General features: G+C 44.1%; 1 protein-coding gene across 8 annotated transcripts in view; it reads right to left on the reverse strand.

Annotated features, from left to right (window-relative positions):
• The window catches only part of Ptprm (protein tyrosine phosphatase receptor type M), a 706714-nt gene that overhangs the window by 541197 nt on the left and 139846 nt on the right, over positions 1-25671 (reverse strand). The gene's annotated exons all lie outside the window — the stretch shown is intronic.

Genomic DNA, 25671 nt, shown 5'->3' on the forward strand with positions numbered 1-25671 from the left:
AATGGCAGAAATTTCAAGGCTAACCATGTGGAAAACATCTGCTTAGTTTTGGTACAATGGATGAAGCTATCTAAATAAAACAAATAGAAAACATGGAACACACATGGTCAGCAACTCACTTGCTTCAGTACCAATGTAATTCAGCACAGTGATGGTTTTGCATGCCACTCTACAGCCTATTAGATGCCTGTTATGTTGAAATACGTATAGTGGCAGATCTTTGTCCAAATGATTCATAGGGGACAGTGAATGATGAGACTGATCTCAGATCATGAAAAACCTGATACCCATTATATAATGAATAGTAGGTATTACATAATCAGTTGCATAATAAATGGATCTTATTAATTCAAAATATTAATGATAATTGCTAGCAGTTGGTAAGAAGTGGGGATTCATGACAAGGAGATTCAATTTTAGGACTATTATTGTACTATGCCTGCCACATACACCCTAGAGGAAGGAGGCAAGGAAAACAGCAATTATAAACCAGAGAGGAAACGGAATGTGGAGGTCACCTGACCTAACTTTCACCCCCACCCTAGGCCAGTCCTATGCCTTCCACAACAACCAGGCATCCTCTGAAGACAGGAGAAACTGCACATTTTGTATGTAGAAAACTCCCAGAACATTCCTAGATGTTCTGATCTCCACTCTGCCTCTTGAAATGTGCGCCCATATATCTTCCCTCCACCCCGAAAGGCAACAGTTAAATGTGCAGCTCCTGCACAGGAAACCTGACAATTTGAAAGAAGCTGTCGTGTTCTGCGTCTTAGCGTCCCCAGGCAGTACATGCTCTGCTCTCCCCAATTCCTCCTGTGAGGTTTCCAGACCTGTCAGCTCCATGGCAAGTGCTCTCTGAACACTTGTCCCGAGGAATGGCACCCTGTGCTGGAGCAAGAACCCATGTGACTCCTGCCCTTGACCTCTCACCCTGACAACAGCTTGGGCAAGGGCACTGGTCCATCCTGAGCTGAAAGCCCGTGTCTTTCCACACCTACCATCAAGCTGTTTCTACGTGTGTGTGTGTGTGTGTGTGTGTGTGTGTGTGTGTCCCCTCTCAATTCACACGAGACTGCCCACTTAGCTTTACTAAATCCATCTCATGTTTAGGGCATCACTCCAGCCTATGGACAGCTTTGCCAGTCCTGACCCCATCACTTGGGAATTAGTTATCCTACCTAAATTTACATTGCAGAATAATCACAATTACTCACAAAATTCAAAATGCTCTTGAACTTGAAACTTTTTTGCTCACTGACAGTGTCCAACAAGCTCAGATACTTCCACACCTAGTTGGAGGTGATGGGTTAAGATCAATGTGCCAGTGCACAAAAAATAAAATAAAATAAGATTTAAAAAAATAAAGCAAAAACCATCGTCATGCTATGTGTGCAGGCCTCTAAGAAACAAATGAATTCTGTGTTTAGAGCTCAGTCATAGCCTCCAGATAGCTAATCTTATTATATACTCAAGGATTTCAAAACACACACCCAAACGAAAACATGTCTGGTCCCTAGCATTTTGGAAAAGGACTACTCCACCTACATCAGCAGATACAATGTGTACTCTTTCCAAATCTGCCTGCATGTCCTGGAAGATGTCAGACAGTAGTCAGGAAACCCCAGGTTGTCCCAGACAGCCTCTCTAGGCTTTTTAGCATGTCTCAGTCGGCAGCTCTAGGCACAAGGGTGAAATCAGTGCGCTGTCTTCTAGAATGCTTTCAGTACTTATAGTCTCAACTAACCCTTCCCCTGGGAACACAAAGCTCATTATCAAAGGTACAGAATTAAACTCAAAGTTTAATCCGACAACAAATGATCATTCACGTGTCCCCCTCTCTGAGTATTAACAAGCTCTGAAGAAAAGTGATCTGTCCAGCACCCAATACTAATGACATTCCAATATGGGTGAGATGTTCAAAGGCTATGTAATCATTTGTGAGAGAAAAAAAAAAAGTGTTCCTTTGTTGCAAGTTGTAGTTGTGACATGAAGGAAGCCAAACAGCAGTGGCACAAATAACAGTAAAAGAAAGGAAACCGCTGGGGGGCAGTGGTGCACGCCTTTAATCCCAGCACTTGGGAGGCAGAGCCAGGCAGATCTGTGTGAGTTCGAGGCCAGCCTGGTCTACAGAGTGAGATTGAGGATAGGCACCAAAATCACACAGAGAAACCCTGTTTAAAAAAAGAAAGGAAGAAACCATCATTCATGTTGATGCAAAGGGGCCCCTGGAGAAAACCCAGATACTATGCTGAGTAACTCCATTTATCACAGTCTCAAATGGCAGGAACAATAGAAGTGTTCACAACACAACATGAGGCTGGCTAAGGATCTGGTCTTCCAAATGGCTGTTGCACTGACGGTGTAACCTGCTGCTGAGGCGGACGGATACAGTCAAGGGAAAGCAGAAAGAGCATGCCATACCAGGGTGAGGACTGAGTTACCCATCACATCACAGTGTTGCCCGGTCCCTTGAAAGGACGCATAAAGGGAAAACAAATCTCTTTCCAAGATGGTGCGTGACCATCAAACCCCCTGAGGACGGGATCGTCTGTGCACTTCCGATTGCCTGAAGATATGTGACCTCGCATGCCACTCTTTATCAGTGAGACCTTATGATAGTAACGATGATTTATTGACATAAAATAGGAAAAGGTAAAAGGAAATGACGTCAGCATTGAAATAAACAAACCCTGGTTCTCATTAGGCTGAGACCAGAGGGCTGGAAGGGAGAGGTCAGCTTGTGTGCTTGGCAAATTTGAGACCAGCCTTGGATACACAGCAAGACCCTCCCTCAAAAAAATAACAAAAAATGATAAAAGGGAGGATAGAAGGAGGGGAGGGGAGGAGAAGAGAGAGGAGAGACAACCAAATAAAGAGAGAACAATTAAATTTTTGGTCTTAATTCAGTTTTTCACTGAAACAAAAGAAAATTCCCAGAGTCAAGCCCTCAGTATTTTCATTTGTTTGTTTTTAATGAAATCAGCAGAGTGAAAGAACAGGTATCTTAGGTCTGGAGGGATGGCATGGCATTTAAGATCCTGCACCTCTCTTCCAGGAAACCTGCATTCTGATTTCAGCACCCACAATGGACAGCTCACAGCCAACCATAACTCCAGGTCCAAGAGATCCAATGCCTTCTTCTGGCTTCTGTGGGCACCTGCACTCGTGTACGTATGTACACACACACACACACACACACACACACACACACACACACACACACCCCTACACACACACAGACGTACACTTTAAAAATAAAAACTGGTGTCTGAAAGCCCATAGAAAAGAGGAAATCACTCAAGAGCAATATTCTATCTGCACTGTAGTCAACATAGCATTCAACTGCAATGAGCGTGTGACAAGTATCTAATTTTTTTTCTTTTTAAATAAGAATGGGAAATAAAGGGCTGGAGAGTTGGCACAGAGGTTAAAAAAAAATTTGTAGCTCATGCAGAGGACCTGAGTTTCTTTCCCAACACCCACATGGCTCCTTTGAACTGTTCTGTAACTCCAGTTCCAGGGGATCTGACACCCTCTTCTGGTTTCTGCAGGCACTGCACCCATGTGGTGCACAAAGATCCATGTAGGCAAAACACTCATACACATAGAACACTACAAAAAAATAATTTTTAGCTGGGTAGAGTATCACATGCCTTTAATCCCAGCACCCAGGAGGATCTCTGAGTTTGAGGACAGCCAAGTCTATACAGAGTGAATTCCAGGACAGCCAGGGCTACACAGAGAAACCCCGTCTCAAAAAACACAAAGAGGGTGGGAATGGGCAATGCATTCCCTTAAATTCAATGCAGAATTGGCCTACAATAATGTTACCAGAAAATTAAAAAAAAAAATAAGTATGAACGAATATCCCCTCAAACAAGGAGGACTATCTTAATCCAACCCCTAACACCACTGAGCCTGATTCAGGTAGATCTCAAGAAGACACAGCTGCAAACTTGATTGTGTGGCTCTGTCTCTTCCCTTTTTATTGTGGCTGAAAACTATAAGCTGGTTAAATGTTAATGAACTCTCTACAAATTATGGCTCTCCAGCATTCTTTCACTCTGGCAATAATTAGGTAGCAAGCCTAGTTGTCTATAAAGGTCAGTCCTGATTTATGAAAATAAAATATTGCCATTTGCACACTGGAGGGAATTTTCCCTGCCTCTTTCTCTGGGGTAGCACAAATGGCTCATTTCGCCAACAGTAATAGGAAATAATTACTCTATAAGGTATAAAGGAGGTGGCCACCTTGTACTCCAGAGAGAAATTTAGAAGGTTTCATATCCATCTGAACAGTCGGACCTAGACAGATAACAGAGCCAAAACAAACTGACATGGGTTATAGCCAGAACTGTTTTTGGAGGGCTCACAAGATGGCTCCGTGTGTAAAGGAGCTTGCAGTACAAGCCAGGCAGCCCAGTTTCAATCCCTGGAGTCCACATAAAGGTGGATAGAGAGAACTGACCACACAAAGTTACCCTCTGACCTCTGCGTGCATGTTGCGGCGATTGTGCTCACAAGTATGCACCAAGCTCACACAGACATGAATTACTAATTTATTGACTTATGGGGGTGGGAGAGGTTGCTCAAGCAGTTAAGAGCCTGTCACTGCTTCTCCAGAGAACAGGAGTTCAGTTCCCAGCATCCGCATGGCAGCTCACAACTACCTGTAACTCCAGACTCAGAGGACCTGATGCCCTCTTCTGGCCTCTGTGGGCACCCACACGGAAATAAATCTAAACATAAATTTCCCTTGACTGTACCCGGCAGTCATACCATCCTGATCCAGATCACATTTACACCCAGTTTACAACCCAAAGGATTCTCTGCTGATACACAGGGATCATTTCCACCCTGATCTCCTTAGCTTTGTGAAGATCCAGGTCTCCCAACTTTATTCTAGAGGTGCTTCTAAGCTGGTATGAAAAGTGTCTAAGGTTTGGGAACAGAAGCCACTGCCTGAAACAGATTGTCTAGGCTGAAGGTTCAGGTCGATACTCAGTATGTGAGAGTTCTTTTAAGCTGGCCAGGGAGCAGCCTGTGATCTCCAGCGTGCTCTGCTAGTTACAGGGACCAATTCCTTAAGTGGACAAATGCCAGCTACATTCTAAGGGCAATGTTTTTATTATTTTGTCTACTCCTCAAACACAGTGTAAGTCTTCTATATCAATATGTCAAGATATTCATGTCAATATAGTCAAAGAACTTATTTTATAACATGACATATAGGTGTATTTTATCTCCTTCAGTTGAATTTTTTTTAACTCTACAGGCAAGCACCTATTGGTTTAACTCCTCTTAACATTGCTTGCTCTGCAAAGTGTCTAGACCATCTAGGTCAGTGGTTTTTCAATCTATGGATTGTGACCCTATTTGGGAATCACATGATTCTTTAGCAGTGGTTGTCTAAGACCATAGAAAAACACATATATTTACAATATAATTCATAACAGTAGCAAAATTACTGTTATGAAGTAGCAATGAAAATAATTTTATAGTTGCAGGGAAGGGGGGGGGTCACCCAAACACGAGGAATTGTGTTAAATGTTTGCAGTATTAGGAAGGTTGAGGCCCACTGGTCTAGACATTTTATCTACATTTCCTGTCCTGTTGGCAAGAAGATCAAGCTTCCTCTGCGGGAGGATGTAGGAAAGACATTACAGAAAGAGGCAGCCTCATTATAGTGCTTATAGGTCCTTAGTGCACTAAGCAGGCACCTTCACTGGCCCTGAGGTCTCCAACACCAACCTGTCCTAAAGTACCGCCTCAGGGACCTCTGCAGAGAGCCCCAGTGGATCCCTGTCCTGTAGAGCTTGTACTGTTCTCCAGGACATGTCCCCTCCAATGTCTGCAGGCACAGCCTTACAAGGATCCCTTCAAGCATTGGCCCTGGCAAGGCTCATCTCCATGTCTGTGCTGGGATGGGGCTGCTCCATCCTCTGCCATCCCTTAGCCATCAGAGCTCTCCTTCCAACAATGCAGTGAGGTCTTTATAGGCCATTTCCCATGCTCCAGCCCCTGCATGATTTCTGTCTCCTGAAGGGATCCTGACCGACCACTCCTGTTTTTACAAATGGCAGTTTAGTGTGATCAGATAGCTCACCCAATTACCCAGGAGTCTCGTTCACGGCCAGCAGTTCAGCCAAGGTCTACCTGCAAATCTCATGCTCTCCTCCGTCTGGCACCTTTCACAGACCTCTCCGAAGGCAGTCAATACCACACTGATTGCTAATGGCCTGCAAAGGAAGGGAACTCCTGAAGCTAAGGGCCTCTAGGAAGCAAGTGAGGAATAATCCAATGTCCATTTCATAAACGCGTAAGACAAACATGAATTGTTCTGCATTGAACAGGTGGAACTGACTTACAGACTCAAGCCGTCCTTCTTATGATCGTAATTATAGTCCACTTAAAGTTACTTTGTGGAAGACTGCAATACTCCTTGAGGGACTTTCTAGAGCATTTTACTCATTTGTTCTAAATACAGAATGACCCCATTTAAGGCAGGTTTTATCAAACGCATAAAACGTATTAAATTGGTCTCTCCATGGAGAAAACAGATTTTTTAAAAAAAATAGTGCTAAGATACTCCCCCAAAGAATTAATGCTCAGTGTTCTCATTTCCTAAAATATATAAAACCACCAGCGGCTCTACTCATTTATTTCAATCTTAAAAACTCCGAAAGACAAACAGCTATAAAGCTACCCAATCCAAAGGACAAGCAGGAGATGATCTACAACAGACATAATTGTTTTAAGAGTTACAGGAAAAGTGCCTATACCCACACATCAGAGCCACCACCTTCCTCGTTTAAATCACACCAACACTGGCATTTAATTGCCTGCCACAAAGTAAAAGTATACGATACCTCTGAAACTTTGTGGGTGTGCTGTGATGTTTATTGGATCAGACACTAAGCATTACAGAAATGCTCTCCAACATAATTTAATCTAGCAAGCAGTCTTTATACATTGCGCAGGCATTTAAATGGCTAATACGATGCTCTATTGTAAAACATGCCATTTGCCCATGGATATGTTTTGCATAGCGCAAAGCAAATGAGCTTGTTTCCAAAGTTTCTATGGCTTATTACCCTTACCGCAGCCTTCATTCCCTATCAGTCTACGGATTCCTAATATTTAACCAGGCTGGATGGCAGCAAGCAGCCACGTGGTTTTATTTTTTCCCTTATTGATTTTAAAAACCTTTGGTTTTTAATGGGTAGGGTCATTATTTCTATTTCTACATCCTCCAGATGATTAGTTTACCAGCACATAACATAACTATGTTCCTCATAGAGCTGCTACTGGGTTGAACTAACCCACTCCCAAGAAATCCCTGTGTGGTTGGAGTCTTCCTGATGCTCCTGTCCTCTCACCACAGTGCAGACCCTGCACTGTGAAATCAGGGCTATCTGTCTTTGCCTTAGATAGAGGACTGATAAATGAAAACACTGTCTAGGGAAGAAGATTGTCTGGTCAAGACTGGTCACGTGATCCTTTGAATCACTTGTGTTTCAGCTTCCCACACTGGAGTGGGGTTTATCGGGGTCCCACGGCTAGCTGCATCTATAGGATCATGATAGAAACACAAGTTTCCAGGCTGTACCCCAACTCCTCAGTCAGACACTATGGCCCTTAGCTATCTGGGCTTCAACAAGCCTCCAGTGACTCTAACATTGACTGTTTGACAATCAATCTCCTAGAATAACACATTTAACTAGAAACTCCTGGGACCAGCCTCAGGGATCTATGGCTCTTTAAAAGGTCCCAGAATAATCTAATCACTGACCTATTTTTAAAAAGACTGCTCTATATTGGTAGTTTCAAATAGTTTAAGAAGGCATTATCAGGTTTGGGAGGCTAGAGAATAGCTCAGTGCTAAAATGCTTACTTTTTGTGAGGGAGGCCATGGGGTACATCCTTAGCACTTAAGAGACGAGACATTGTTTTCTTTAAAACACTGTATCACTGTTTGTTATTGATAAATTATGTTTGCATAGTACTGTACATGTTCAAGCATAACAGCATTCATGCAACTGACTTTTTAAAGTGTAACTAGAAAAAGATCTGTAAGATAAAACCCAAATATGTTTTGCCACAAATAGCCAGACACATTATATTCATCAAAAAGTGCCCAAACAAAGCCTTCTGGTCACTGCAGTTCTCAATACACTTAGGAGTTTAGCCATAAAACCCTCAAAAATGAAGAAGGACAATAGAACATCAGGGCTGGCTCTAAACTCAATCCCTTGTTCTCATTCCCAAATATTATACCCTTGATCTGTCTGTCATATTTCTCCTAAGTGGATCCACTCAACAAGCACAAAAACAATCATGCTAAGACAAATGCAGGAAATTAACAGGAGGTAGGATTCCATCAGTGCCCAGAAGCACTCCTGCCTGCTTGCTATGATTTACAAATCTATCTCTTGATAACTTTACTAGCATAAGTTATTGTCTGAAGCAGCAGATAAGCTCCTGAATTCAGCCAGTCAATCATGCTTGCTAAATGAGTGTTCCTCAAGGAACATAGCTCTCTCCATTACATTCACTGAGCAGAATCAAATTATAAGAAAATGGTACACTCCATCGCATGTATTCTCTTGGTATTATAAACCATTTATTCTAAGGTCCTATAAGGAGGGGAATGACTAATATAACATAGGGTAACTTGTCCAGCTGAATATGCTAAATTGGGATCCTGGAGGTGGATTCCAAAAGATCTTGGGTCTGTCAATAACATGTCTTTCTCACTGTCGTGGATTCAAGATGTAAGGGGTCTTCACATCAAAGGTCCATTTGGCTTCTCTGAATGCCAGGATGCAAAGGGAAGCAGGCAGCAGAGAATCTGGGCACATGGTCCCAAAGCCTGTCAACCAGATGCCCCAGACACACTGAGACTGAGGAATGAGAAGAACGAACAGGCACTCTTCCCTACCCCACATTTCTCCCGACTGAGATTGACCTCTGCTCCCTCATTCTCTGCACTTGATGTGAGGAGGCATCTCACTATCCTCAGTGTAATTCTCAGGTCTAAAGACCTTATGTTTTATTAAAGTGTGTCAAAACTTCCTGTCACTCGATTGTATGCTCATTTGAGGAAACAGCTGTCTCTCTCAATGCCAAGGGGACCTGACGTCACTGTTGAAATGACGGAGGAACTGTGTGCTGTTTTTAGTCTCCCAAGTCCCATACAGGATTCTTCATGGAGAATTTTGACCATGAGAAAAATCTAAGAACCTATTCCCTATAGGATATATGACTCTATAATAGCCATTATTAACCACCCATAGGAACAGAGAAGGTTAAACTTGTTGGAACATGCCAAAGTATGGCCATGGATTCAAGATGATGACTATATGTAGCTCACAGCATCTCTAAGAGAAAAGCAAATACAGATGCTTCTTGACATTGTCTATAGTGACTCGATCACTAAGCTCTCTGCTCGACATCTTATGATCCAAATGACTTCCCCAAGGCTTTCTCTATCAGCCCTTCATCCCTCCTACACCATGGTTTGAGTCTCAGCCTAGGGCTTCACTCAATGTGACCCACTCCAACATGACTATTCCCTACAGTACATACATCCTGTACACTTCCTCTTCTATACTTAAGTCTATTCATTCATTGACTCTTAACTGCCCATGGGAAAACATTTTAATTTTATCATATAATACATATCATTGATTTTGTTAGTCTGGGGGGATGGCAGAGGTGTTGAGCCCATCTACCTTTTTAGATCCTTTTTCATTTTTTTACCCCACCTTCTTTTTATATCATACCTAACAATTTATGGCTATTAATTTATTTACCTCCAGGAACTGTACTACTCATATGCCACCCATTTGCACACATAGCCCTTGCACCCACCGAATACAGTCTGCATGCCAATCCCAAGGTCTAGACTGAATAGTCTTGTTCATTCTTCAAAGCCCAGGGTAGACGCCACCTCTCTGAGGTCCCTGTTGTTGACATCATCTAACAGATAAATCTGCTGTCCCTTCCTATCAACCACTGCTCCAAAGAAGAGATCATTCTGGTGTTCTTACAACAGCACAGCTCAACCTCCCAGTGGCCATGCTGTGGCCCTACCACACTGTAAGCACTGAAATAGAAAAAAAAATGTTCTGCTGCTCATCTCTTTATCCCTCACCCCCAAGTACCAGAAAATGCTTGTTTTTCATTAAATACTTAGAATCGGGGGAAGAGTTTTGTGACAAAGGTTAGAACAGAGTCGATATGGTGTTCAATCTCTGGCAGAAAGGAAGACAGGAGAAAGGCCATGCCCTGGGCCCTAGTCACGGAACATCAACACCCTGGCCACAACAATGCAAGAAGTCTTATTCCTAGAGCTCCTCCCCCTTCTTCCTCCCTCTCTCAGCCCCACCCTCCCAACTAGGACTTAGGTCTCTGTCGTGTAATCAGGCACCGGGGAGGAGAAGAAGGGGTAGTGGAGGGGATAGACCGAAGCCAGATAGGAAAATAACTCAGGGGACAGAGAGCGTTAAAAAAGAACAATGCGAAAATTTTGCAGCAAGCAAGAGAAAGAACAAAAGCCCACCCTGAAGTTCTCCTTGTCTTAAAGGATCCAGATGAAAAGGAAAGCAGAGAGTCAGCAACTGGATGCAAGACTCTGCGAAGATATCCCGGGTCTGCTATTCTAAGAATCTGCATAATGAGGCTACTATTTAGCAGACCTCAGCACAAGTCACCAGCAAACACAGACTGTACGCAGTGCACTGGGGCTCTGCTTAAAGGCAGCTAGTCATGGCGTGGTTGAGATTTGAAACATACAGAAGAATGTTGGCAGGACATGTGACACATCTTTCAAGTGTGTGAGACAGAAAACTAGTCAATGGTCCTTGGTCCTTAAAGAGAGCAAGCTCTGAGGATCATACTTGTTACATAATTTTTAAGATTAGATAACAGACTCTAGGCAAAATCCTTCTGGCTGGGAGCGAGGCTTACAAAGCACAAAAGTGCAGTGAGTCAGCTTCCCTGCCGGTGGTTGGCTAGGACCAATTAGTCGCACAAACATAGGGAACTAAGAACATTAACTTTCTCAAGGTCACTGTAGCCAGCGTGTCTTTCTTGTCCTGATTAAGTGCTTGCTCCATGGTCTGGTCACACTGTAGATTGTAATCTATAGTGAACTACAAAGAGCGGGCAGTCTGAGAATAGCAAGCTGGGCCAGGAAGCAGTTCTGGGGTCCGTCCGGTCTTAAGGCTTTGGGCAAGGCAACTGACAGGTGTAGGAGGGATGTAACCAGATGAATGTACTCCCCACCCATGATACAAGTGAGCTCCCACCCCGGAAACTTAAAAGCTGACCCCACCCTTCCATCTAGGGTGCCACCCACCTTTAAAAATGCTGTCAGGGTGAAATGTGTTTGTAGATGTAGTATAAAATACTCTAGGAACCACTTACCCATTCTCTTCCCATCTCTCTAATAAGTAGGCAAATGTTGCCTTTCCTCTTTGCTGGTGGTGACCAGTCTATTAACTAGCATGACTGAATTAGAGCTCCAACTACAATCTTCGGAACACAAAGGTGGACCATCCTAAGAGCTTCTAAAATTCTATTTCTATTCTCTCTCTCTCTCTCTCTCTCTCTCTCTCTCTCTCTCTCTCTCTCTCTCATTCATTTTGTTTAATGTCTTGGTATTTTTGTGACAGAGTATTATGAAGCCCACACTGGCCGCCACATCTCTCTCTGAGTGTCTTGCATGCTGGGATGCTGGCATGTACAATGAAGCCCTGCTTTGTAGCTGTTTTACAGGATGCTCGGTAAGCTTGGAGGGGGCCTCGGCCATACTGGGCACATATATTGAACAGTATCTAACCTACTATGGGCACACTGTGAATGAAAACTAAACCATTGTAAATCAATACAACTATTGACTGGATTTGGCTTAAGTAATAGTAATGCATCAAGGGGCCATGAATATGTCTAGAGGAAGCTTCAAAGACTAGCTCAGTTTCTGGAACATTAAAACCGGTTATCAAATGTGGCACTCTGGGAGCTGCAACCACCGTTCAAAGTGGTCAGCTCTCTGTCCTGCCTTGACCATCACTGCAATCACATTAGCAACTGTTGTCCTCTCTAGAGTTGCTGGGTCTCACTTAAGGACCTAAAGTTGCAAACATCAATAATATACTCACTCTACCCTGGACTCAGAAAAATGAGGGGATACTCAGCACTTTACAGCAGCACACCCAACTGATAAAAAGTTCCTAGGCCTGGAGTGAAAACCAAGTGGTATTAATCTTGATGTTTCCCCTCCACATGCTCTATACATTTCATAGAGGTGTTGACTAAAGAAATGCAGGCACAACCTCAACTACAGGGCAGCGAATGTGTCTCTTACCAGGAACACTCAATAAAGAAACTCGCTCTACTCCACCATCTTCTATTGCTAACTTCAAAATTAAAAACTAAAACCCATGGGGGAAGCAGAAGATTGAATTAGGTCAGGGGGAACATGTGGGCTGACCTACTCTTTCAGGTGAGTGGTCAGATCTAGACCCCCAACACAGAGACATTAATGCAAATACATTCCTGATTTACAAGTTGGCTAGAAGATCTTTACTTCCCTCCCGTGTTTATAAGAATACTTCTGAAACCACCAACTCTTCTACTCTCGGAAGAAGACTGTTCTACTCTTCCAAGGTTCCCGGATACAGGACTGCTGCCATGACTTTGTCCTTCTCTGATCCATGCTTCTCTCCTTGGCTCAGTGACTCTGAAACCCAGAGTTTCCGGATGAGCTTGAGAATCCAACAGAGCTAACGACAAGATCTGTCTCCCCGGGACAAATATGTGTCTGCAGAAATGCTGTAACTCCTCAGGGTGACAAATTCTAAGGAACGAGTTGGCATTTAGTCAAAGGATAGTTCACTGGCCACCTGCAGCTGATAGGCAGGGGTCATTTATTAATGCATAGGTCCTGGTCTCCTCCATGCACTCACTGAATCTGAGCTGTGGACAGTAGCACTGCGGCTCTGAACTGTATGGAGAACACTTCAGTGATCCCACTGCTGGATGGGGCCATTCAACCATTTCCCTGCCCACTCAAGCCATTATGCAGTGTGAAGTCCCACTGTCACTCAGCTATCTCTGGGGAACTCACACGATCATCACTGCATTGCTAAAGGGCATGACCCCTGGTGCATAGTGTGCCTCTACTCCACACCCATGTTCATGTGCACACCATGCCTTCCCTCTTACATGTGCATCAGGCTCTCATGTTCTTCTGTGCCTTTGCATGGACCACTTCATGGCATGTTCTAGAGACCACTGAGACCACTGCCACAGGAGGTACCAGCTTCCTCTTTCCTGACTGTCAGATCTTCACTAACACCTGTCATTCTCATCCATCCAAGATCATCCCTGCTGGGGTTTGTACACTCGGACTCCCAGTGGCACAGTGAGCACTGGCTACCAGATGTCTAGGAGGGCATTTCATGACCTGTCCATACTAATGCTAGGAGAGGTCCAACTCATGTGTCTACACAAGAAGACACAGCCATGCCACCCTGTTCCCTGAAGCTACAAAGGACATTAGACACAGGCCACAGTATGGTGCAATATGGACCAGAGACTAGAGTTTATGTCACTTGTCAAAGCGGATCCAATCAACACCCAGTATCTCCTGAGCCACATCAGTGCTCAGCACAGCCTCCTGACTATCAACCCTGAAAGGAATACATGGTACACATGTGGTCAAATGCAATTCAACACTATGACATGAAGGTAGCTTAACATCACGTTAACCCATTCATATGTATTTTTTGAGCTTTTAGTATACAAATTAATAATCAATTTAAGTTTTGGTATTCCTTGGATCTTGCTGGCTACTGTTTCATTGGGAAATCTGGTTCGCCTGTGTTTTCTGTGACAGCTCTACTACTTCCCGTAGGGCTATGTAACCCTCCATGACTGCTAGTTGCTTGATCTGTCTCATTACTGTCAGAATCATGACCCCAAATATCACAGTGTCCCTTGGGAAATTAAACTGAAGAGCACTCTATCAGACAGGACATTTAAATAGTGGTGGGAATGCAGTGTCTTGCTCTGGCAGGGGCCTTGAGAGGAGGACACAGAAAATCACGCCACGGGGGCAGGCTGTTTAAGATCATTGCATCCCTTAGTCACCTATACAGACGCACCCCTTTCCAAAGCCTTACAGGGAGTCCTCACCCACAGCCCTGATCAACCCCACATTCCTTTAACTTTCTGATTGGCTGTGAGGAGTAAGAGATGCACAGTCCAGCAGCCAGGGGACAGCTCCATCTTTTGACCTCTGCAGAGGGAGGCGAGTTCTACTCCCTAACTTCTTAGGACCTCCCAAATCATTCCCATCCACTCTGTGGCTTCATCCTCAAGAGAACAGATCATACAGGGAACAAAGGCACACCATGACAAAGAAGAATCGCAGGCAGTGTGACTGTCAGGCTCATCAAAGGATATTTTATTTCTTCACAAGTATCACGGGGAACCTGGTAACTATTCTAGGTAGGTCCCCTGTGCTCATCGATGGCTGGCTAGCCAGCCCACTTGATGAACCACTCCAGGCCAATGAGGGCAAGTCCAGACCAAAGAGTGGTCATGTCTTAAGAAATAAGTTAGAAGGCACCTGAGGAATGACGTGTCTTCCCCTCTCCAACAAACATTTATGCACACCCCCGTATGCAAATGTACTCACGTGAGCACACACTCAAGCAAAATGGCATTCCCTAGCTCCATTCATTTGCAGGCGAGAGCTTGCCACTTGAAGTGGCATGGTAATACAGGGTGAAACCGTGGCTATGACATTGGAAGAGCCAGAAGTGAGTATCAGTGGGAATGAAAAGCCAAGTTACCAATGGGAGTGGGGGGGGGGGGGAGAAAGGCCAGACAAGCTGCGGATGTCTATGGCTGACTTCAACAGTTGGAGGTGTTGGAGAGGGATCAGAGAAAAATGGAAGGTGAAGCTTCCAACAGACAATTTGAACCCATCAGTTCCCTTGGAAGGAAGGAAGAAAGAACCTAGAAGCAAGCTGCACAGGTGCAAAGCCTTGGAGTCAGTACATTCTATTGGGAAGCTTTCCAATAGCAAGTATATTGGCCTTAGATATGGCACAAGCATATCTTCACACTCCAAGCTGGTCTCAGCCTTCCCCTGCTCATGATACATACATAAAAAACAAAACAAACAAACAAAAAACAACAAAAACAATCCTACCCATCTCACTAGGATTAGGAGACAAGCACAGTTTCACATTGTGTCTGTCTAGGACACAGCTGGGCTCTGCTGTAGCCAATAAGAGATCACAACAGGATCCTTGTGAGCATTCCTGGGGCCTTTGCTTCCAACCTCTCATTGCTGGCCTCAAATACTCCACTTGGGGTGTTTAAGAGCTTGACACTTTGAGAGTTAATTTGGTAGGTACTCTTTTAGAAATGAAGAATAAAATGAGAGTGAGCTGGTAATGAATGTGGAGGATGAGACCCCACCAGAAGAGACTGGTGAAAGAGACCAGAGGAGGGAACAGAAGCAGAGGAAGACACAAGATGGGTAAGGCAGATGTGGGGAGGCCTGAAATGCTCAACAGAAATGGTTTACAATGGCCACCTGGGAGCCCCTCGGCTACCTGGGCAGATGCTTTCCTCTCTGCAGCTACACCTACCCTGTACATGCTGCTAAACCCACCCCAAACACAGTCAGAGACCACACAGGTGGTTTCCAAATTAGTAACAAAGAGGGTTAACTCCACCAAGTAATATGGAGGAAGACTTTGAAATAAAAAAAAAAAAAGCTACAAAATCCCCTTTAACAAGCTTGATTGACTAAGAGGCGTAGACGTCATCTGAAGGCTCATTTGAAAATAATCATAAAACAATAGGACTTCCAAGTGAACAAAGGGTGTGGATTAAAGTTTGGCTTATCAGAACTAAACTTACCCCCACAGTATTTCCTTTTATAGTTACTGAAGCAATAACAGAGGAAAATAAGCTTTAGGTAGAAAACTATTCTGTGCCTCCAATTTCCCCAGCAAAACCTCAGACCGTTTTATGTGCTGGGAAATGCTATCAAGTGTGATGCCCGGCCTTAAAACCCAAAGTGAATAAGGACTTCGTCTAAGACGTGAAAAAGGCAAGTTAACCAGCATTTACCTGTCACAATGGGGGTAGATAGCTGCCGTCTTCAGGTATCTGTACACACAGGCTTTTATCTGACTTGCACTAAATGGATATTTTAAACGCTCGACAGAGCAGAGACAGTGCTAGCCTTGGGAGGGGAATCATTTCACTTAAAAGTGGAATTGTTTTAACTCTAGGGATTCTGGAAAAGGTTGTTTTGTTTGTTAATAGCCCTACCAAGGGGATTGAGGATGTGCAGATGTGGGGTAGGAGCTACAGCGCGGCAGATTCAGATAACTCATCTTTAGCACCTGACCCTGTAAGTACAAATGGTTTCTACAAGATTTCGGCCAGACTTAGAGGTCTGAACAAAACTGTCTGTAATTACACTTAAATAGACCTCCAAGTCCAGGGACAGGCAAGACATGCGCATGCCACTGGACCAAGGTAGCTGGTTTGGGGTTTTTGTTGTTTTGTTTTCTTTTTGGACATACCCACAATCTCACTCAAAAATATTATTGGCTCATAGCTTCTGATACCCCATGGTATCACAAGGAGACTGAGAAAGCTCTGGATTATAGGGAGTAAGGCAATTAATGAGCTATTACTATTTAAAGAGAAAAAGCCCTGTCAAAATAGCTTGACATAAAAATGGTGGTTTTTAGCATACACAACTTGTAATAATGCTGCCAACAAAAACAGTGGGTGTTGACTCTGCCAGCTAAGGGGAGCTGTAATGGGAAAGGGGCGGGGCCACGCAGGACTCCCCGCCCCCCTCCAGTAGCCCCTAGCCCACCACAGCTAGCTGTGTTCCCCCAAGGCTGCTGGCTCCTCCTAAAACCATTTTGGGGACTTGTCTGGGCAAAAAAACTTCAAGATGAGAACAACTCAACAACCGGAAACCCTCCATGAGGAGCGACAATGCTTCTCTGACAGTTGTCTCACCCAGAGCGAACACAAACCATTTATATCGAAAGATGAGGGAAAGAATTCTAAAATTATCCTGGAGTGAAACACTGGTAAATCCATCTAAAGGTTTTCCCAGGACAATCCAGCTGGGGGTTCGCCCTCCTGGAGATGTCCCAAAATGGAAAGGAAGGCTGTGGGTTCCTAAGTCAACACGGCCTTCTGTTCTCCGAGTCATATCGAGGGTGCAGTGAAGGTTTTGATCTACAACGGATTCATCCATCACCATCTCTGATGCTGCTGGGTGAGACATCAGTCACTGCTTAGAATGAGATTATCAAGGGAAGGTGGAAAACTGTGTCTCTAGGTTAAACAAGACAAGGTGGCAGAGATGGCTGGAGCCCCCTCAAATCTGCAGTCTCCAGTGTCCTGGAGCTGATTCATCAGGGTTGAGTTCACGGCCAGTCACACAGAAATGTCAAGGCCAAACTGGACTACATTGTAAAGCACTCTCTAAACTAGGTGGGGCTATGGCAGGCAGTCCACTCATTACAGAAACACTGAGGAAGGGGAGAAGGCCCTCCATCCCTGACAGGTCTATGCCCTGTGCGTTCCTATTTACCCTGTTAGAGTAATCTGTTCACTATGGCTTCCTAGCCACATGTAACTATTTACATGTAAACAGAAATAATCTGAAAATAACAAGATGTTTATTTATTTACCTATTGTTTTGTGTTATGTGTGTGAGTGTTTGCCTGACTAAATGCCTGTGTACCGTGTCTGGTTCCCTTGGAGGCCAGAAGAGGATGTTGAGTCCCCTGAGACTAAAGTTACAGACAGTCGGGAGCTGTCATGTGGGTATTGGAAGTCAAACCAGGGTCCTCTGTAATCCCTGAGCCGTCTCTCCATCCTGAAAGTCATGAAAACTATGCACTTGTTCCTTAAAGACTCCAGTGCAAGCCAAGTGCTCAGCAGCCTCGACTGTTCTGTGTTCTGGATAAACTGACGAGACCACTGAAGGTGAGACCTGAGACTGGGCCGGACAGCTAGCCAAATCCACATCACCAGTAGACATGCAGCTCTTAGGTTTGATCCTCATAAACATCTGTGTCACTTTGGGGGAGACTTTAAGTGTTGCTTAGGAGCCACTGGACAACTCCAGCATTAGCGATGATATTTCTCCCAACAGTTCTGGGCAGATGATCACCTTCCCTGGACACGTGACCCGAGTGTTCAAATTTGGCCCCGATCAGGCTTAGGCAGCTTCTTGGAAGAGTAAGGGTCCCATTTTCATGACTGGCCACTTTACCCTCCCCCTAGCTGCCCACCCCAGCCTGGTCCCTGGGGTGCCCAATCTGTAGTTCTCGCAGGCTTATAGCCTGTTTGGAACCTATTCCTCTTCCCCTGTATTCACGGCTCCTCTGTAACTAGATGGGGTGGGGGAGAGATAAGAATGGCCTAACTGTCCCACATGTCAGCCACCATCTTTTCACCTGGAAGTTGTACCTTTACTAAGTAATTGTTTTAAATATATAGTCTGCTTTGGGATTTAAAAAAAGGATTTTCTCCCATCAATCTAACTATAAAAAAAAAAAATCTAAGTATGATGCTCTCCCACTAATTGCAGGCAAGTATAAGAAGCCTGATTTCACAGTAATCATTCCCATTTGTTCAATGAATTCTGTAGTTTTTTTCAGGACAATCATGAAGCCTCCCAGAAAAGAGCATGCTAAGCCCAGGAAAAGAGCTATGGAATAATGCATTTTGACTTTTATGTAAATAAACACATTATTAATGTTCATAGCTGGTATGAGTGGTTTTAATCTACAGTCTAAAAGATGAGCATGGATTTCTCTGTAAAATGGTCGACAGACCAAAACATATTAAGGAAATTTCTCCTTTCTGCTTTATGTCCCAAATATTCAAGGCAAATATGATGACATTAGCTGACAACATCCATAATCCTACAATGGTAAAGCCTGGTGCCCATTTCCCAAATAAAGCCAGGGTCCCATTTGTCTAATTTTCTAAATCACCAGGTTCTTTTTAGTCATTCCCTTTTTATTTGAAGAATATAACATTATTCAAAATCCATCTTGCAATTGTGTGTATTGCCATAGCTTTCATATTTCAGAATAATCATGCGGTAAACACTTAGAGATAAAATGACAATTGCCTAACGCTGGCTAGGATGGGAGAGTTCCTCTAACTGTTGGGAAAGATTTCATTAAACAGGCACTGGAGCAAGTATAAGAATATTAACTAACTCGTCCGTGTAACATAATACAGTGTCCACCCCTTTCACACATATTATCGCATAACATCCTCACAACAACACATTAAATTTGATAAGATGAACATCGCAATTCCTATTTTTGTTGCTGAGAAAAATGATACAAAGTAAGACAGATGACAGTAAGTGACCACACAGGCAGCAAATGATAGAATTAGATGATGGACTCTGTCCTTTCTATTCAGAATAACTTAGAGATTACATATGCGGGATTTTCATAAATATTTCCTTTTGGTGGATTTCCCTCTTCCCTACTTTCCCTCACCTCCCTACCCCTCCTGTCCCTGCTACATCTTTTTAACCCTTGAATCCCACCTTCTACTCTTCTCTGTTCTCTTCCTACCTTCCCTCAACATAGTCCATCCAGACTAAGCTTTTCATCTCCAAAGGTTATGTACCAACGGTACCTGGTACGGGGCATCTTTTACCCACTCTTTTCCCATTTGTCCTGGTCCAAATGGCCTCTAAGACCTGAACACAGGTTATCCTCCCACTTCAGCCTCTGGAGTAGCTATGACTACAGTCAGAAAGCACCGGGCCAGGCATTGTTATGAGAACTGGAGGGCTAATACAGCACCCACCCATGTAATAGTCAAATCCCGCCTTGTGTCAATCAATCCCATTTCATCCCCAAGTCTAAAGTTAAACTTTCACTTTCAGGAACAACTGCTAACAACTTTACAAATATACATTTTCCACAGTCTCTGGCTAGTTCTCATCCTTCTGGCCAGCTGAGACTCACATATGTTCCAAGTCTTTGATCAGAGCCAGAGTTCACCTGCTACATAAAACCCCAGCAGGTCCTTCCAACCAAAGGAACCCTTTAGAAAGACTTAACTGCATTTCTCAAAAGAAGCATTTTAAAATCCACTTCCTTTCCTGGTACCATAAACGATGAGTGAATGGTTGGGTGAACTGCCTGAGGGAGAGATGAATGGATAGTGGGGACCTCAGGCCTCAGCAATTCTGCACAAATGAGAAAATGCCAGGGGTCTCTGTACTATCTTTAGAAAATTAACTAAGGGTCCACTATTTGAATCCATTTATCCCAAATTCTGTGCAGGAATCCTTTGTAAAATTATTAGAAATGACAAACAATGCTTCATTCACTATATCTTAACAGCATTCTGCTTTGAATGTATGATGTCCTGGGGAAAGCGGAAGATGAAAACTATCTGCAGGATCCCTTTACAATGCTACCTCATACCATCATCCCCCAGTAATTCCAGTGTTTGCAACTGTGAGCTTATCCACCTAGTGCTTTCCATACACACATGTCCTATGTTCAAACTGTAAGAATCTTCAGTGAAGAACAACATGTTAACGACATAAAAAATTGAGTCCTACAAGATGTCCCTTTTAAAAAAAGAGAATTGAAAGACTAGACAGTGACCCAACAGAATCACAATGGTTCTTGATCCACGGATATACAGCCATCCCCATAAACAGAAACTCCCCTGCAGGAACACTTCCTCCCCTGGGATCTGTAATTTGGCTGTTGCCCTAGGGAACGGATAAAAGCAATTACAGGGTAGGGAGGTTGACACCGTGCTTCTGCTAAGGCAAGCCAGTGCCGGGTGGTGGATCCCTGCAGGCTGAGACTCCTCAGAGGCAGAGAGACAACACTGGAAATGAAAACTTCCTGAGACTCAGAGCGCCAGTCTTAAAGGTTAGGCCACTTAGAGAGGTAACCCCATCCAGTGCTTCAGAGTGGCCATTCCAAACACTGAGAAGTTGTGTGTTTTCATTCACAGAAAGTACCCGTGACAGGCATAGAAACTTCTGGTAACATTGCTAAAGGTGTCAGGTGTGGTGGCATTTGGGCCATGGAAGAAGGAGGATCACAAATTCGAGTCCCACTTGGGTGGCACAGTAAGACCTAAACATAGAATCAAATTACAAAGGATATTGGGCTTAGAAAGGTAACTTCCTTGCTGCCATTTTTTTTTTTAATCTGTCTGTGGATTACTATCAACCATTGGGGTCATCACTAGAGGGCAATGGCAAGCATCCACTCCACATAGGAAAAGTAAATCCAGGATAGTCGCAACCAGAGGGGACAAGGCTCCCTTCCAGGAAACTATGCACCTTACTGTGGCCACAGAACTGAGAGACGGGGGAGAGGGTGCCAGCCTCCTGTCACAACACATGATTGACAGGCATTCATTTTTACGTGTGACGCCCACAGGAGGCACAGCACATGCAAGGATCCTTTACTAGAAACCTACAGCGTACACATCACTATGCTAAGAACTTTGCAGGAAAGTTCCAGAGTCTGGACTCGAAACAACAAGTTGCGGGCACTCTGAGTAGTCCGTTTGCCAACAAGTGAACAGGCTAAGAAGAGAGCAGTTTATAAGCTGTTCCAGTCGCCCTGGCAACCTTAACTCCTCCATGGTGTACACATTAAGCATGAAGCACACAAGGCTTCCACTGCTATACAGACAATGCGCTTCCAACATCGAACTGAGGTGTGGGTAGTAAGATGGGGGAGGCCACTCAAACCCTCGAGACCTGAAAATCCTTCAGTCCTCAGAATCTTTCGACGAAGGCAGGACTGCTCAGCACTGTGTGACTAGCCACTGGTAGCTAATGTAACGGTTCAAAAGACATTCCCCATTTTACTTAATTTTCACTAGATTACAGAACAAAATATACCCAATGGTAACACTATGGTGCAGTGCAGCCTGGAAGATTAAATATAGACAATGATATTTAATACAGGGCAGAAATAGCAAAATAGTAAATACTTTAAGGGGTATACACATAGAGCCTCCTTGAGAATCTCAATATTTAAAATGTCTTTAAAGGTAAAGACACATTTGTACAGTTGTAGAAAAGCAGGTCACGTACTCTCCAGCCTCACTGAAGGCCAAGGAAGAGCAGCAAAGAGAAACAAAGGGGGGGGGCATCTAAGAGCAGGGCACAGGGCCCCAAAACAGCAGCAAGGAGGGTGTGGGTGAGTAACCAGAAAGGACACATGGATGAGGTCTAGTCAATCTGCACAGTGTTCCCTGTACCCAATCCCCACTGCACCCCAAGGCTGAAGATTAAGAGAGCAAATTGAAAATGATCCGTGATCAAAAGAAGGAATGACAGGATGCTGGCTTATGGAAAGGTCACCTAAGTCACCGGTGGTGCTGACTGATGGGACATCCGTGAGAAACATGCACTGAAGATATTGGGAGAAATCCAGGCTAACAAGGGAATGTTGCATTCACTAACCCAAGGGACAGCTATGGTTCCCTGACCTGGCCGCTCATGGCAATTCAGCCAAGAGCCAGAGCCTGGAGATGGGGGAGCAAAGGATCTATTGGACACTACATAGTTTCCTCTCTGCATTTCCCAAGGTCACCCCACAGGCAGTATTCGATGCAAATAAAAAAAAAATGGGTTGATAGAGCATCGTCATGAATGGGCTGGCCCAAGCTGAACCTTGATCACACAAGCCTTCTAAGGAAGGTTATGAGCACCAGCAGAGTCATTCCCAAGCTGTCTACATACACCCTCAAAGCATAGCAACCAGACACATTAGGTGTATGTGAGTCCAGGATGCTCTGAGGAGCACATCTCACTGCATTAAGTGTTCCTCGGTTTATTTCAGTTTCAAAATTCCAGGTTTAGCATCTTTAAGATGAGCAAACTAGACCCTTATCCCCATGTGGACTGAGGGGTGGAGGCCCATTCAGTGGGCAATGTTATCTATTCCTCACTTCTGAAGCCATCCTCGGTTTGTGACTTTAAGAGTTAGGTCATAAGATAGCTCTGCAGCTAAAAGCAAGGGCTCCAGCTGAAGCTAGGGGAAGTCTCCAGGGGAAGGGAGAGAATCTTTGTCCTGGTGAATTTGCAAGCATCACTCTTTAGAGAATTCACGTTTTGACCCATAAGTCCTCGAAGCTATCAAGAGAGTGATTTTAATTGAACTTAGTGATCTCCCACCACAACCCCAGAACACTGATGCCAAGTGAACTTTTCCAAGACATGGTAAAATTCCACACCATTTCCTTCTCTTCCCAAATTAACATAGATAACAGATTTCTAGTCGCTTCACTTCTTAAGAAATAATTTTGATCAATTTTAAATGTCTACTAGAATCCAGATTTCCCTGTCTTCTACCCCAAAATATTTGCCTGTTGACAGAATTACATGATAATCTTAATACTCAAAATATTAATAAAAACTAAACTCTGAAATTAAGCTTGAGTATACGTGGAATCACAATTATATAACTAGCGTCCATATTTATTGGCTACAGCAATATCAAAATAAAGCAGAGCCATTGTACAGGCGAGCGGGCTGCACAAACACTGTGTCCGCACTGGCTTCGGACAAAAACAACGTACAGCCTCCTCCCTTCTTCTGCCTTCCATCCCCCAAGTTCTGCTGCATCTGAGACACGTGATTTGGGGTCCCCAGTCACTCTCTATTCCCATGATGCTCTAAATTCATACCACGCGTTTATCCTCTGGCAGAGTGAGAGAATGTGAGGCTAAGCTAAGGCTGGAGGAGACAGAATGCAAAATTGGACAGGGCCATATCTGAATGCTGGAGTGGAACTTATTCATGGTTCAGGGCCCCTCACATGTACGTCATGCTTAGAGCTGAGGGACTTTTACTTGTTTGTGGGGGCAGGTATAACAGCCTGCATTTCAGAACAGTAGTTCCTGAATGTAAGGGGTGGCATTTGGGGGGTAGGGAGAGGAAGAGGGAAGGAATGGCTGCCTAAGGAGCCCAGGGACAGCTCATTGGAAACAATCTCTAAAGCAACGTAGGGACTCTGGTTCCCCAGCTCAAGTAGGAGGTCCACAGCCTGAACTGTGACTATGTTCCCCGGGGGTTTTGAAAATTTGGGACATACCTAATACTGGTCTGTGCTATAATGGATTGACTTCCCTCTATTGAATGCTCAACCAGGTTAAAGGTTAATATGGAGGAAGGGGAACCCACCCACGGTGTGTGGGGGGGAACAGAGAAAAGAGGCCCACGTTTGGCTGTGAGGAACCAAGGATATGGGTGGGAAAGAAAGCAGCCTAAGTATGAACACGTTCTGACCTATCAAAGCTCCAGGGAGCCGCTTTCCTCTCCCAGGCTGGGAGTGAAGGTGCAGAGGTCTATTTAGTCATGGGCCCAGTGAGAAGACAGGACCCCAGTGAGAAGACAGGACCCCAGAAATCCTGCAGTCTTGAACTTGACTTTTTGATGAATTGAGCCAAACTGTTTTTTAAATAACATACAATAAAAGTAACCAAAGGTAAATATAGGTGCTTAAAATGTTGTGGTAGAGGGTTCTAGAGAATGTACAGAGTTACAAAGTGCTTTTCATTCTTTAGGCTCCTGGTAAAAGAAAAAGAAAAGGCCAAAGGAGGATTTACAGATGATCAAAATGGACTTTACTGAGAGAATGAAGGGGGTGGGACTTAGTGAGAAACAGCCAAATCTCAAATATACTACTGCACACCAATGACAAAGGTTCACATGTGGCACATGAGCTGGGCATGGTGGCATATGACAAAAATTATAGTGCTGGGGACACTGAGGCTGGAGGATCAGGAGTTTCACGCCAGGGCTATGCTATGCCTCAGGATCCTATTTATAAACATAACCTAAATCTGCTATGGCTCACTCAAGTCAGCTGTAGTCACACACTCCCAAGTTCAGCTGGACTCCTGGCTGCCGACAACAGATTGCGAATTTGTCAGACTTTCTTTAAGTGAAAAACATTATGTTAAGTTCTGGCCAAAGAAAACTAAACCTCAGTGGAGCTATTGTGTGGCTGCTTCTAGATGTAACATCTAAGCCCGTCCATACTGCCTCATCACACACACTCCCCCTTAGCATGTCTACTCCAGACAGAAGTACACAATGGCTGTAGCATGAACATGCATCTGCAGCTCTCATTTATGACACATGTATCATGACCTGGATTGTAAATATCCCACAAAGCACACATATTGAAGGCTTGCTCCCCAACATGTAGATATACTAGCAGGTGAGGGTGCTTCAGGAGGTAGAGCCAAGTGGTAAGGAAGGTAGGTAACCGAGAACATACAACAGATATCTGCACCCTTGACCTCTTCCTCTCATGCTGTTCCCTAACTACCATACTCCTGCCATGATGCCCAGGCCCAGAGCAGGAGCACCAAATGAATCCTCTGAAAACATGAGCTAAAAGAAACCTTTCATCCTTATAACTTTACCTCAGGCAATTTGTCATGGTAACGGATGGCTGATTACCTCAGGATAGTAAAGAAAGCAAGAAAGAGGGAACCAAAGGAATGTTTCTTTTAACTTAAATAAAAATATATTCTGCTTATAAATTCTTATAATATTCTGCTTATATAAAA

The sequence above is a fragment of the Peromyscus maniculatus genome, chromosome 13, assembly GCF_049852395.1.
Source record: "Peromyscus maniculatus bairdii isolate BWxNUB_F1_BW_parent chromosome 13, HU_Pman_BW_mat_3.1, whole genome shotgun sequence".
NCBI classification, from domain to species: Eukaryota; Metazoa; Chordata; class Mammalia; order Rodentia; family Cricetidae; genus Peromyscus; species Peromyscus maniculatus.